The 14,589-nt window shown below is 46.2% G+C and overlaps 1 protein-coding gene across 4 annotated transcripts in view; it reads left to right on the forward strand.

The window, feature by feature from the left end:
* RAP1GAP2 (RAP1 GTPase activating protein 2) overlaps window positions 1-14,589 on the forward strand; it is a 194,054-nt gene that overhangs the window by 50,929 nt on the left and 128,536 nt on the right. The window contains exon 1 of one of the 4 annotated variants that reach the window (XM_080982927.1): window positions 3,573-3,804. The exons of the other annotated variants lie outside the window; for them this stretch is intronic. The gene's annotated coding sequence lies outside the window, so the exon portion shown is untranslated. Of the gene's footprint in view, window positions 1-3,572; window positions 3,805-14,589 lie in introns of those variants that run through there. 4 annotated transcript variants of the gene reach the window in all.

Raw genomic sequence — 14,589 nt, forward strand, 5'->3', positions numbered from 1 at the left:
AGCGTATTAGAATTGCCAAGCAACCAGCAGAAAAATCATTGATCGGTACTCCAGGACTCTCAGCAATTCTCAAGTGGTCTGGGGGTGTGTGTGGTGGTGGAGTTTGACCTAGCAGTCTTTCACACAGAGGACTGTCCTCTGCAAAGCAGAACACACCTAGAGAGCATTTCCCAACCCCCTGTTGTACCAATTTGTTTCATTAATTTCTGCACCAAGGTAGAACACCCTTTCCCAACCAGGTCCCTTCCTGACGTTGTTAAGACTCAAACTCCCATGAGCTACAGCCACAATGGCCGTTGCGCAGGGATGATGGGAGCTGTAGTCCAAGGATATCTGGAGGTCCTGGGGTTGTGGAAGGTTGAGTTTGACTTTGTCTGGTTCTGAGACCCGCAAATATCCCCAGCTGTCAGTACCTGGGCTGGTTGCACTGTCACCACCTCTATAGGGTGAAGGCATCTTCCTCAATGTTGACAGGATGGAGGAGGCTAAGTGTGAAGCCGAATGCAGTGTGGCTTCAGTGGCCGTCTCCTTCTGAGCACAAGAGAGGAGGAGCCGCTGGCCATTGAAACCATTGAAAATCTGTGCTCAGCATCCTCCCAATGATGTGACGTCTTGCGCACAGTGCGCAATGCGCACATGACATCACATGTGTGTATTAGGATAATAAACTTATGCATATCTGTTTACTAATGTATGGAAGTGTAACAGTATTTCCCCCCTCTTTTTCATTCTCACTCACTTTTTCTTGTGCTGCTCTATCTTTCTATAAATGAAATTCTTCTAATAAAACAACAACAACACATGCTGTTGGGTGCAAGTCAGCGCCTCCGCCTGCTTGCTTCCCGTGCCTGTTCTCCATCCAGTGATGGATCTGTGAGCCTCCGGATCTTGTTGGGCTACAGCTATGGCCAAACGTTCAGAGATGATGGGAATGAGTTCAGCAACATCCGCAGAGCTACATCTTTCCCCTCCACCATCTAGTCGATTGCCATCGATGTCCTGTCAACCGTTTCTTTATGATCTCCCCGCACAGCGCTTGACGCTTTGGTTCTCCAAGAACAATATTTGCCCTCTGTGTGACAGTTTGACAGACTGTCAGCTCTTCCTCATTAAGCTGACGCACAGGCTGGCAACGCTGTCTGATGCCTCCTGCGATTCCTGCGTCGAGATTGGTTTCGTCACATCCTGGATGAGTCAATGAACAAAAAAGCAATAACATTCCTGGCTTGGGGCTATTGGTCTGCGTTGTCCCTCTCAATCACAGCCCTGACTTTTTTTTTCTTTTTCCTTTAAAGAGCTATGTTGTTCTCTTGGGCCATTTGAATTTGAAAACAATTTCCATCTGCCACCCCCGCTGATGACGGCTTTACTTGTATTTATGGTTGGAGCAGGGAAGGATGTGTTTGAGAGATGTTTTCTGCTAAGTCAAGCTATTTTGCAATCTATCTCAGTGTTGTCCTCCTCTGACCGGCTTCACCTAAATACCTGGTTCTTTTAACTAGAGATGCCAGCAAACTGGACCTTGAAAATCATCTGGCTGCTTTTCAAGAGCCATTGATGCAATTAACATGGTGCCTAGATTGTCCCAAAGCTACAGGCCAATCTTGTGACAGTGAGTCCCATTCATGAAGTTCTTTCTTTTTTCTGTCCTACTACAGAGCCTGTCCTAAATCTACTGTGTGGAAGGGGTGTAGCTCAGTAGCACAGCATCTCCTTGCAGGTCCTGCAGGTCCCAGGTACAACCCCCAGCAACTCCAGGCAGGGCTGGGAGAGATTTCCTGTTTGCCCCAAACCTGGATCAATACTAAAGTAGATGGGCCAATGGTATAAGACACCTGCCTATGTTTCCTAGGTGATGTGTTCAAGTTTACTACTGTAGTGTCTGATAGATTAGCACAGATGAAGTCAGGTGCTGAAGAAAATAACCAAGCAGAGGCTAGGTACGGCTTTTATTTTCTTTAAAGGAGTTCCTATTTCATGCTGGCCGTTCTATTGTAAGGCAACTTCCTATTTTTTTCACTGGGTGATGGCAAAATCTAGAATCATGAGAGCAGGGAAAGTAAATCCATTTCACTGGGCAACTGCAATCTGTAGAATCATGAGACAGGGAAATGTCTCAATTCTGCCCCCATGCTCAATTCAAAAACCTCTATCATAAAGGAGGTAGAGAACTGGTAGGCCTCATGGTTTTGCTGGACTACAACTCCCATCATCCTTGCCCATTACCTATACAGTGTGTGACTGCTGGGAGTTGCAGTCCAACAAGATCTGATGTTCTCCATCCTGGGACTACAAGTTTAACAGCAGCTTCTTAGGAATGTTTTGTTGTTGTTTTGTGTGGGCAACTGGATTGGACACACTATTAGGCAAAAATGGATCACATCTGCATCACATGTTTAAAGCACTATAATACCACTTTAAACAGTCATCTCTCCCTCCCCATAAATCCTGGGAACAATAGTTTGTCGAGGGTGCTGAGAGTTGTCAGGAGGCACCTATTCCCCTCCAAAAACTACAATTCCCAGTGTTCGGTGGGAAGAGGAATTCATTGCGAAACCGCTCTGAGAATTGTAGACAGAGAAGGCTATTGCACAACTAATCTAACAATTGCTGATCTTAGCCACTGTTATGTACTGAGTTGAACAGGATCCAAAAGGCAGCAGTCTGATTGGTCCTAGAGCAGTCTGATTGGTCCACAGGAGCCACCCAATCCAGCTCCAGGTGGAAGTGAATCTGCAACCTGATTGGCCTACAGGTGAATCCCGGAATTAGCCAATCACGTGGGGCCCATTGTGTAAATAATGTATATAAAGCAGACATTCTGGGGGAACTTCCATTCCTCCTCACCACTATGAGCTGAATAAAGAGCATGAAATCCACTCTCGACTCCGAGTATATTTCAGCCACCCTAAAGCTGTGGGTGGAATGGAAGTGAGGGCCATAAACTCATACCATCCAATGCCAAACTGGGACGTTCTTCCAGGCAAGTCAAATGGCCTGCACTTTGCTCTCGTCCCAAGAAAGCATTTTTTGCAGCCCCCCCCCCCCCGATCTCTTGCAGAGCCCAAAAACACACTGCATGAGATCTCGGCTCAGAAAAAGCACTTTTTTGGGGGTGAGAGTGCAAAAGTTAAAGGCACCCAAGATGGCCACTGAGCTCTTGCAAGAAAAAAAAGGGATGTCCCGTATTTCCCCCCCCAGGGCACTTGGAAGGTATGTCAGTTCTACAGTCACAGCTGAGACACAACTTCCTTGCACTTCCCTAAACAGAACCCTACCTAAAACAGAACTATATAACCAATAATATATCTGCTCTCTCTCTCCATCTTTCCCTCCCTGCCCTGCTGCAAGCAAATTATCACCTTTTTTTGCTTCTTCAGTTGATTCACTCACAGCTGGGAGGTCTTATTATTTTTATTTGTCTGTCTCTTCACACACCCCTTTACAGTTTAATTTGGTTTTCATTAGTTCCTATGGTAACCATGAATGCATCTGTGGAGGGTTTTGAAATTAAGAGCAAAAGAGCACAACAATACGGAGCGTGATAGGAGGAAGCAACAGAGAGATAGTCCTGCCTGAATAGTTTGCCTGGACTGATTTATATATATATATATAAAATAATAATTAAAGAAAGGGGGGAAATGTTTAGGGAAAGATATCCTCCCCATCGCAATTAGCCACGAAGAGCCGTGTGAGAAAGTCCTGATAGCTTGACTCTTGCTACCTGCTAGGAGGCTTCTGACAAAGAGAGATACTCTTCTGTTTCCCTGTTTCAATTGTTCAAAAATCGCAGAAGGAACTCTGGTAAGTCTATTTCATTTCATTCCGTCACCCCTCCTGTCTGTGTCTTAAGTGGGTCTCCCTAAGCATCAAGACAAAGCGCTGCTGAATATTTAGGCACTATTTCCTATTTTGCTTCCTTGTGTGGCGAAGGAGGCCACTGGTCAACAAGTGTGGTGCCAGGAATGCTGGAAGAGGTAGCATTGACTAGTGGGTAGAGTGTCACACACCATAGACCTCTTGTGTTTACTGAGCTTTGTCCTCATTTGTTTCCACAAAGCTTACTCAGAGGTTAGATGATATCTGGCCTTCATTGCGCATTCATTCTGATTTGTTCACGGGTGCACTTATATGTCTATGAACATTCATCCTGATTTGCTTGTGGGGTGTTTACTCATCTTTCCTTTATTTATTCATTCACGCGATTTAGTGCTTCTGCGCATGCGCAAGTGCATGGAAGTAACCCGTTCTGGTACTTCCGGGTTCAGCGCGGTGTGCAACCTGAAAACGCGCAACCTGAAGTGTCTGTAACCCGAGTTATGACTGTATATGGATGCCTTAAGATGGTCTATTTCTGTAATGCCCAATAAAGGTTTGGAGAAAGAAAGAAAGAAAGAAAGAAAGAAAGAAAGAAAGAAAGAAAGAAGAGACGCTATATGTACTTTCCCTTGTTTATTTGCTTGTTTTGCAACATGACAATCTTTAATAGAAACTAATTTTAAAAAGGAGGCAGAGGTGTCACTAACAAGCCCTCTGATCTCACTTCAGATTGGAGAAGAAGTTCTCAAATATCTTTCTCTCTCTCTCTCTCTCTCTCTCTCTCTCTCTCTCTCTCTCCTGCATGGCTTTGCAGGAAGAAGATCCCAGGCCCAGTCCCCTGTATTGGATGACTTGTGTCTGTGAAACTGTAGGGTTGCCACCTTTGTTCTGGCAAAATTAATGATAGGGCAGGGCGGGGTGGTTGGGGGGCAATTCTCCCTCCAATCTGCTGCTGAAGTGACTTCAAAGCGATCCATTACAATCTCTTGCAGCCTAACAGGATGGCCCCTCTGGAATTTGTCACACATGCACATTCACACAGACATACACAAATCTATAAATCTGTCTGTGCTTGGCTACCCAGAGCTTAAATACATTACCTTTCACACACCCTTTCAAGCACATGCAGTTGGAGAGGATCCCTAACTTGGTGCAGAGAGAGAGGGAGGGAGGGAAGGAAGATCTGAAATACAGGACAGAACTGTATCAATAGTGGACAAAGCATTTTACATTGAAATACAGGACAATTCTGTACAGTGGTACCTTGGTTCTCAAATGCCTTGGTCCTCAAACAACTTGGAACTCAAACACTGCAAACCCAGAAGCAAGTGTTCCGGTTTGCGAACTTTCTTCGAAAGCTGAACATGCTCTGTTTTGAGTGTTACACTTCAGATTTGAGTGCCACACTTCTGTTTTGAGTGTTACACTTCCATTTTGAGCATTACGCTGAGGTCTGCCTGTTATTGCTATTTATTTTGCGTTTCTGTTTTTGCGGCACTTTTTATTTGTTTTTTGCGACTGTTTGGAACCCAGTTCAGCTACTGATTGATTGATTGTGTGTGTGACTGCAGTACATTGTTTATTGCTTTCATTTTATGGATCAGAGGTCTCATTAGATAGTAAAAATCAAGTGAAATTGCTGTTTTAGCGGTTGCTTTTAAAAGTCTGGAACGGATTAATCCATTTTGCATTACTTTCGATGGGAAAGCGAGCCTTGGTTTTGGAACGCTTTGGTTTTGGAATGGACTTCTGGAACGGATTAAGTTTGAGAACCAAGGTACCACTGTATTATACAGGACAGGTGGCAACCCTAACTGCCACTCTTGGAGTAAGGGAGCTATGTGCTTCACTTCTGCAGCAGGCGGACTTCTCCATAATTGCTGCGGAAGGGTGTGTGTGTGGACGTTTCATGGCTCTTCCTTGCTGCTTCTGCATGCAGTTCTTTGAGCATTATGCAGCAGCACTCGCCCACAATGCCGGGCAAAAAGCATGGAATTGGTGAGACTCAAGTCTTGGAAACCTCTGCACTGAGGAAGTGAAATTGACAGCGTTTTCGCAACCTTATGGGAAGCTGCTTTTTCTCTTGGTGATATTTGCGTAGGGAAAAGGTCACGTCCCAGCCCTAGTTCCTAGGGCAGGGATAGGGGTCCTGTGGTCTTCCTGAGGTTCTTGAACCGCAGTCCCCACCACCCCAATACAGTGGTACCTTGGGTTACAGATGCTTCAGGTTACAGACTCCACTAAGCCAGAAATAGTACCTCAGGTTAAGAACTTTGCTTCAGGATGAGAACAGAAATTGTGTGGTGGCAGTGCAGCGGCAGTGGGAGGCCCCATTAGCTAAAGTGGTACCTCAGGTTAAGAAAAGTTTCAGGTTAAGAACGGACCTCCAGAACGAATTAAGTTCTTAACCCGAGGTACCACTGTAATTGACCAAGTCGTGGTCCATCCACATCTGGAGGGCCACAGTTTGTCCAGTTTTGTTTTGATAGAAGGAATCTTTGGTGGCATTGCCTAGAGGGGTGAGGTTGTTTGCTCACAGTTTGGACAAAATCCCTTCCAAAACTGTGTGATGGAGCCCAGGTGGCCAGCCTCAGAGGCAGATCGGTCCACGAGGACTAGGCGGCCGAGGGAAGCGTAGTCAAAGCGATGGGCGTGGATGAGGAGCTGGAAACAGCTTGATGAGTCAAAGAAGGAAAGAAAACAAAAGAAAAGTGCAGGAACCGAAACCATCAAAAGGGAACGGCTAACCAGCATTTCACACTTTTGACCTCAGTTGGAGGAGCTGCTTTTGACATGGGCTGGATTTCAGCCCACAGAGACCACAAGCCCCAGCTGGCTGGGGGCCAGAGGCTGTTCAGCGGGATGGGGCAGCTTCTCAGCAAGCCCCCTTCCTGCTCTCAGTTTAGAAAGTCGCAGTGCTTATTCTCCAGGTGAAAAGAGAAGTCACACCCAGGGTGTTCAGCGACACGAGGCCTGCTTTCAAAGCAGCTGTGCCTTCCTGTAAAACAAGGATGAGGCGCTTTTTCTTTTTGGCCTGGGGGCTGAATTGCCACAGAGGCAACTTTCCGGGGACAACATGCTAGTGATGGACTGAGCCAGAGGCAGAAATAGATTTGATTCTTACCTGTAGGATGAATTCCAGACACGCAAAAGCCAGAGGTTTCTGCACAAACATTTCTCTACCCAGGCAAGCAAGAGACATTTTATCTGCCCCAGTGTTGGGGGGGTATCTGGCCCAGAGACCAATCCTGGCCCACCATGGGGTGAAACTTGGCCTGCATGGGCCAGAACCACAACTACCTGACAATCAGCTGCCATCACTGTAAGTCTGCTTTGGATCTGCACACTAGGGCAAGGACTGGGATTTAACCCTTACTCATCAGCTGATGAGTGGGGTTAAGCATACCATCCAACATTCCTCCGATGAAAATAGGGACGTTCTATTCCATAATAACAATAATTTTATTATTTATGCCCCATCCATCTGACTGAGTTGTCCCAGCCACTCTGGGCGGCTTCCAACAGATATAAAAACATAATAAAACACCAAACATTAAATAAAACCGTTCCCTACACAGGGCTGCCTCCTGATGTCTTCTACAGGTTGTACAGTGGTACCTCGGGTTACATACGCTTCAGGTTACATACGCTTCAGGTTACAGACTCTGCTAATCCAGAAATAGTGCTTCAGGTTAAGAACTTTGCTTCAGGATGAGAACAGAAATCATGCTCCAGCGGTGTGGCGGCAGCAGGAGGCCCCATTAGCTAAAGTGCTGCTTCAGGTTAAGAACAGTTTCAGGTTAAGTATGGACCTCTGGAATGAATTAAGTACTTAACCCGAGGTACCACTGTATAGTTACTTATCTCCTTGGCTTGGGGGTTGCATAACTCCATACCCTCCAACATTAATAATAATAATAATAATAATAATAATAATAATAATAATAATTTATTATTTATACCCCGCCCATCTGGCTGGGCCTCCCCAGCCACTCTGGGTGGCTTCCAACTGAATATTAAAAACAGTACAGCATCAAACATTAAAAACTTCCCTAAAGAAGGCTGCCTTCAGATGACTTTTTAAAGTAAAATAGTTGTTTATTGCTTTGACATCTGCTGGGAGGGCGTTCCACAGGGCAGGCGCCACTACTGAGAAGGCCCTCTGCCTGGTTCCCTGTAACCTTACTTCTCGCAATGAGGGAACCGCCAGAAGACCCTCGGCGCTGGATCTCAGTGTCTGGGCTGAACAATGGGGGTGGAGACGCTCCTTCAGGTATACTGGACCGAGGCCGTTTAGGGCTTTAAAGGTCAGCACCAACACTTTGAATTGTGCTCGGAAACGTACTGGGAGCCAATGCAGATCTCTCAGAACCGGTGTTATGTGGTCCCGGCGGCCACTCCCAGTCACCAGTCTAGCTGCCGCATTCTGGATTAATTGCAGTTTCCGGGTCACCTTCAAAGGTAGCCCCACGTAGAGCGCGTTGCAGTAGTCCAAGCGGGAGATAACTAGAGCATGCACCACTCTGGCAAGACAGTCCGCGGGCAGGTAGGGTCTTAGCCTGCGTACCAGGTGGAGCTGGTAGACAGCTGCCCTAGACACAGAATTAACCTGTGCCTCCATGGACAGCTGTGAGTCCAAAATGACTCCCAGGCTGCGCACCTGGTCCTTCAGGGGCACAGTTACCCCATTCAGGACCAGGGAATCCCCCACACCCGCCCGCCCCCTGTCCCCCATTTCTCTGATAGGGACGTCCTAAGGAAAAGTGGAACATTCCAGGATCAAATCAGAAACTGGGACTGCTTCTGTAAATTTAGGACTGTCCCTGGAAAATAGGGAGACTTGGAGGGTCTGGGTTAAATAGGCACATGCAGCCAAAATGTAGTGTGAGGCTGTTTGCAAAAGGGCTTTTAAATAACACCACACTTGGAAGTCCCAACAGTTGGGGCTTCAAAGCGCAGCATCATCTGATGTCACTGTGATGTCAGGCAGTTGACAGAGGGGTGTACCCACCTGTTAAACTTGGCCCTCCATTGGTGGGAGATAAGGATCTGGCCTAATGGCCAGAAAAGGTTCCTTACCCCTTCTCTGAATAGTCACCACCCACTTGATCTCGGATGGTGGGGAGGCAAACAGCCTTATTAATAATATTCTGCCCTCCATCGTAGGAGTACTGGGTGGCAAAAGTAAGAGGTGAAACAGTTGGACTGTACAGAGTGGTGTTTTGGATCCCATAACTTCCTTTGTTGGGAAATAATTTTGTATAAAATTAGATCTAGTGTTGCATTTCCCGTAACAGAAGTTCTGTACCACAGGATGGTTCCTCCTTCTAATCTGAGAAACAGTTTCACCCAGGGCTGAAATATAAATATTTTTAAATAGTGGAAGGCTGGGCAACCTGTCAACCTCCACGTTAGGTGGAATTTATAGGCAGGATAGGATATATTTTACAATTTATCCTCCCTATGACTCAAGTATGTGAGCAGAACATTTAAACTTACAACTATTAGCAGAGTTTTAAATACCATCCCTTGCAGCATTAAAGTGGAAACTTTGGGATGAGGCTGTGTAGCCTTATGGCAATTTATCCAGGTTATTAATTAAAAGAATCAGTCTGTAAATTAAGCATAAAATGGTGTTTGCTTAGATAAAGTCTCACACTTGATTCAAGCGGTAACAGTAATGAAAGCAAGGCAGGAAAATTCTACTTCTAGATTACGAAATGCATATTTCAGTTCAAAATGAAGTCTCCAATTGAAGCAGAGACCAGACAGGTGTCTGTCTGCCTCAGAAGCATGGTGAAAAAGAGACTGGGGTCTGAGGAAAAGGAAGTAGTAAGGATTATTTTCCTTACCTTTTCCACCAGGAGAAGCAGGGGATATGACTTCACAGAGTGTCCTCTCTAGGAATTTACAGGGGAACTCCATGTGCCTTAACCCTTTGCTTATCTAGCAATACTTGAAATTTTATTTAGGCTGCGAGATTATTTCCCACTCTCCAGATGTGAAACTCTAACTCCCATCATCCACATACAGCACAGCCAATGGTCAGGGATGATGGGATTTGGAGTCCTAGCACATATGCAGGGCCACAAGTTCCCCAGCCCTGAAATCAAGCATGCCTTAAAGCAGGCTTCACCAACAGGGTGCCCTCCAGACAGTTTTGGACTACAGTTCCCATTAGCCCCTGCTAGCACAGCCAATGGATGTTGTAGTCCAAAACATCTGGAGAGCACCAGATTGGTGAAGGCTGCCTTACAGCATAATCCAGGGCATGTTTGTTGAGAAATAATGGCTGCCACAGAGGGTAGCTGCTATAAGTCCTTTGCAGCAAAAACAATAGAATCAGCTCACTTGCTTAAAGCTTGTTAGATATCTCCAGAGTCCACAAGAGGGCGCGTTTTGGCAAAAAAAGCTTTGCAAAACTTCAAAAATGAAGTTGTGTATTGCTTCTGCGCTCAAATGCTGTTTTTACAGTGCAATTCTCTACATGTCCAGTGAAAATTAAGTTAGCTGAGTTCAATGCAGCTTACTCTCAGGAAATTGGGTCTAGGAATGTGGCCTTTAAAGGCCAAAGATCTATCTATCATGTATCTATCTATCTATCTATCTATCTATCTATCTATCTATCTATCTATCTCTATCATCTATCTATCTATCTATCTATCTATCATCTATCTATCTATCTATCTATCTATCTATCTATCTATCTATTTCTATCTATCTATCATCTATCTACTATCTATCTAATTGTCATATCCATACCATGTATGGTATTTAAAGCACTCATGTACCACTTTAACAATCATGGCTTCCCCAAAAGAATTCTGGGAGCTAGTTTGTTAAGGGTGATGATGTCCACTGGTGGAGGAACGGGGGTGTGCAGGGAGTAGACCACCCCTGGCACCACTATTCTGGTATGGTGCCATCACGGCACCCCCCCGGACACACGCCACGCCCCCCCACGTGCTGGGTGCTATGCCCCCAGAACGTGCGCCACACCCTCACAGGTGGCGTGTCACACCCCCAGGATGTGTGCCACACCCCTGGGGGACACCAGCCACGCCCCCGCCTGCTCTCCGCCCCTGGTAGTGGAGCATGCAGCTTTGCCACTGATGATGTCACAGAGCTACAGTTCCTGCTTAATAAGCCACAGTTCCCAAGATTCTCCATGGTTGTGAAAGTGGTATAAGCATATTTTAAATGTATGGTATTGGCACGACATATCTATTATTCTTTTTAAAATTTTTGCTGAGTGTTAAGCTAATTCATATGTCATGCGGGTGACCATGAATGTATATATAGAAGTTGGGAGTAACATCCCCCTCCTTAGCTGAAATACTTTTGGGGTTGCATTTAACTAAGTCCTATTCAGAGCAGGCCAATTGAAATGAATGGACCTAACTTAGTTATGTCCATTTAGATCAGTGGGGTTTCTTCGTTTGGACTCGCATTGAATACCATCCTTTATATCCTAGGAACATAGAACAATCCTAATACAATCTCAAGACAGTTTGAAATCTGATTGAATACAAATGTATTCCTGGGCACATCGATTTGAGATAAATATCCAGCTCCTGATAGGACTAATGTGTTGCTAGAAATATAATAATGAATGGCTAAAAAATTCAGGTTTCTGAATGAGAGATGAGCCAGAAGGTCTTCTTTAGAAGCTTAAAATGGATTGTGTGGCATTCAACTAAGTTTTACTTAAGGTAAAGGTAAAGGGACCCCTGACCATTAGGTCCAGTCGTGGCCGACTCTGGGGTTGCGGCACTCATCTCGCTTTATTGGCCGAGGGAGCCGGCGTACAGCTTCTGGGTCATGTGGCCAGCATAACTAAGCCGCTTCTGGCCAACCAGAGCAGCGCACGGAAACGCCGTTTACCTTCCCGCTGGAGGGAAGTATTTATCTACTTGCACTTTGACGTGCTTTCGAACTGCTAGGTTGGCAGGAGCTGGGACCGAGCAACAGGAGCTCACCCCGTCGTGGGGATTCGAACCACCGACCTTCTGATTGGCAAGTCCTAGGCTCTGTGGTTTAACCCACAGTGCCACCCGCGTCCCTAAGTTTTACTTAGAGTGGACCAAATGAAATTAATGGACCCAGGACTTCCTGTTGATCGTGAAGCTGTGAGCAAGCGGGATTCAGCCAATACCACTCAATATGTTATTCAAGTGAGGGCTGGCTAACCTGGTGTCTTACCATCAGCCACAGCCAGCGCAGCCAATGGCTGGAAATGATGGGAACTGTGGTCCAACTTCTGCTGTGCCATAGTTTCTCCACCCCTGCTTTAAAGGAATGACCATTTCAAATCCTGTGCCGGTAATAATACATGCCAAAAATCCATGATTTTGAGACAGACATACACAAAATTACAAACCACACCTCCTGTAGTTGTCCCAGGCAAGTTGTATATTGGGAGGAAGTTGGGACTGAGAACCTCCTTCAGATCCCTGAAGGGCAGAAGGTCCTATCCAACATAGCGCTAAGTTGAAGTCACTTAGCTTGTTTCACAGCCGGGATGCTTTTTGTGCAAGGGAGAGCAGAGGTGCAGAACGGAAGATTGCCGTGAAACAGAAAGCACAGCAAGAACCAGCTGTTGCACAACCATCCTCTAGTGCTGCGGTTCTCAACCTGTGGGTCCCCAGATGTTGTTGGACTACAACTCCCACATCCCTGGGCCCTGGCCTTGCTAGCTAGGGGTGATGGGAGTTGTAGTCCAACAACATCTGGGGACCCACAGGTTGAGAAAGGCTGCTCTAGTGCAACTGTTGCACTGGATTCCTTTGAGTGCTTGTGCAAGTGAACTGAGAGCATTGCATATGACCCACTGACCAGATCTGAAGGCTGTAGGTTACAGGAGGGTCCATTTCAATTGCTCCGTTAAGCAAAACTTCTTGATGACAGCAGCCGTTCAGCATTGTAGCCAATTGTTTAGAAGGGCTGGTGAGCTCTCCTTCACCGGAGGTGTTTGAAGGGAACCAAACAGAGGGGATGATCAAAGTTTGCCAGGAGAGTGAGGGGGTTAATGAAGGTAAAGAGAGGGCAGAGACTGAAAAGTCTGCGAGGGTTGAGGATGATTCAGATGAGGAAAGGAATTAGTGATTCACAAGATAATATCTGCTTAATTTGTTTCAGTAATAATTCAAGTCTTTTGATGGCTGCCATCTCCACCCCTCTGGTTTAAATCTGTGAACAAATTGCTCATAATATTTTGAGGAACAAATCACTCTTTGTCCCCCAGGAGCATTGCTAAATAGTGTAGATCAGTGGTTCTCAATTGGTGGTTTGCAGACCCCAGTGGGTCTGCATAACCCATCCAGGGGCGTCTGTGGCACCATTCAAATAACAAAAGCTACCACAGAGATATCATGATTTTCAAAAGTAAGGGGTCTGTGACTTGGCTTGTGAAAAACAGGGAGTCTATGGTACTTAGGTGTTGGAGGAGACTCTTGAGAGTCCCATGGACTGCAAGAAGATCAAACCTATCCATTCTTAAGGAAATCAGCCCTGAGTGCTCACTGGAAGGACAGATCCTGAAGCTGAGGCTCCAGTACCTTGGCCACCTCATGAGAAGAGAAGACTCCCTGGAAAAGACCCTGATGTTGGGAAAGATGGAGGGCACAAGGAGAAAGGGACGACAGAGGACAAGATGGTTGAACAGTGTTCTCGAAGCTACCAGCATGAGTTTGACCAAACTGCAGGAGGCAGTGGGAGACAGGAGTGCCTGGCGTGCTCTGGTCCATGGGGTCACGAAGAGTCGGACACGACTAAACGACTAAACAACAACAACAATGGCACTTAGCTACTAGGGAACCACTGATGTAGATCAAAAGTGGGGAGCCTGTGGCTCTCTAGATTATAACTCCCATTGGACAGCTTTCCATGCTGGCTGAGTCTGATCAGAAGTGGTGTCCAATGACACAAAGAGGGCCCAGGGCCCTCATCCCAGCCAGGGTCAAATGCATCTTTTTCCAAAGTGAACATTGCAATGTTTTTAAAATTTATTTGGCCACCAGATGGTGCTATCAAAACACAAAACTGCATCCAGCCATTGGCTATAAAAATGGTTGGCAAGCATTTGTGTGTGGCCATGTTAGGACTGTCACCTGATTAAAAAAATCTTAGTTGATTCATTGTATGTGTTTTAATTGAACAATTGTTGGGGAGGGGCTGAGCCAGGAGCTAGAGACTAGGGCTGTGCACACCCCCTAATTTGGTGCTCAGAGTGCAGACCAATTTTGGGGCCTTGCAAAGTGTTTAACTGGGGTTTTAAACCCCTACTGTGGCCTGGAGGGAGGCAGGGAGAAAGAGAGGTAACTTGGGTGCACATTTAAAGAGTTCAGTGAGCAGGATGTGGCTGCTTGCTCACGAGAAGTCCAACTAGGAATCAGACAGGATGGGACTGCAGCTGAATTAAGAGTGGGGCAGATGAGAGGCTGCAATATTTCAGACTGGGACTGACAGCCTCTGAGCCTCAGAGGGAGCCAGGGAAGGAAAGAAGAAGGTGGAACAGTGCTATTTTTCTAGAAAAAGAGGTGCCAGAACTCACCACGAACACCTCCTTCGCTCTCTTAGAATGGCAAGGGCTCTCACCTGACAGGTGCTGGAACCCACCTGAGAGGGGCTAGAACTGAGTTCCAGCGAGTTCTGGCTGAAAAAAAAGCCCTGAGGATGAGTAAGGCAAAGGCTGGTTCTGCAAGGAGAGTTTGAGGGTGGGCTTTGGCCATTAAGTGGCTTTGTCTATTCTCTCCATGGTGAGCAGGACTT

This window comes from Podarcis pityusensis (assembly GCF_964106645.2).
Source record: "Podarcis pityusensis genome assembly, chromosome: 15".
NCBI lineage: Eukaryota > Metazoa > Chordata > Lepidosauria > Squamata > Lacertidae > Podarcis > Podarcis pityusensis.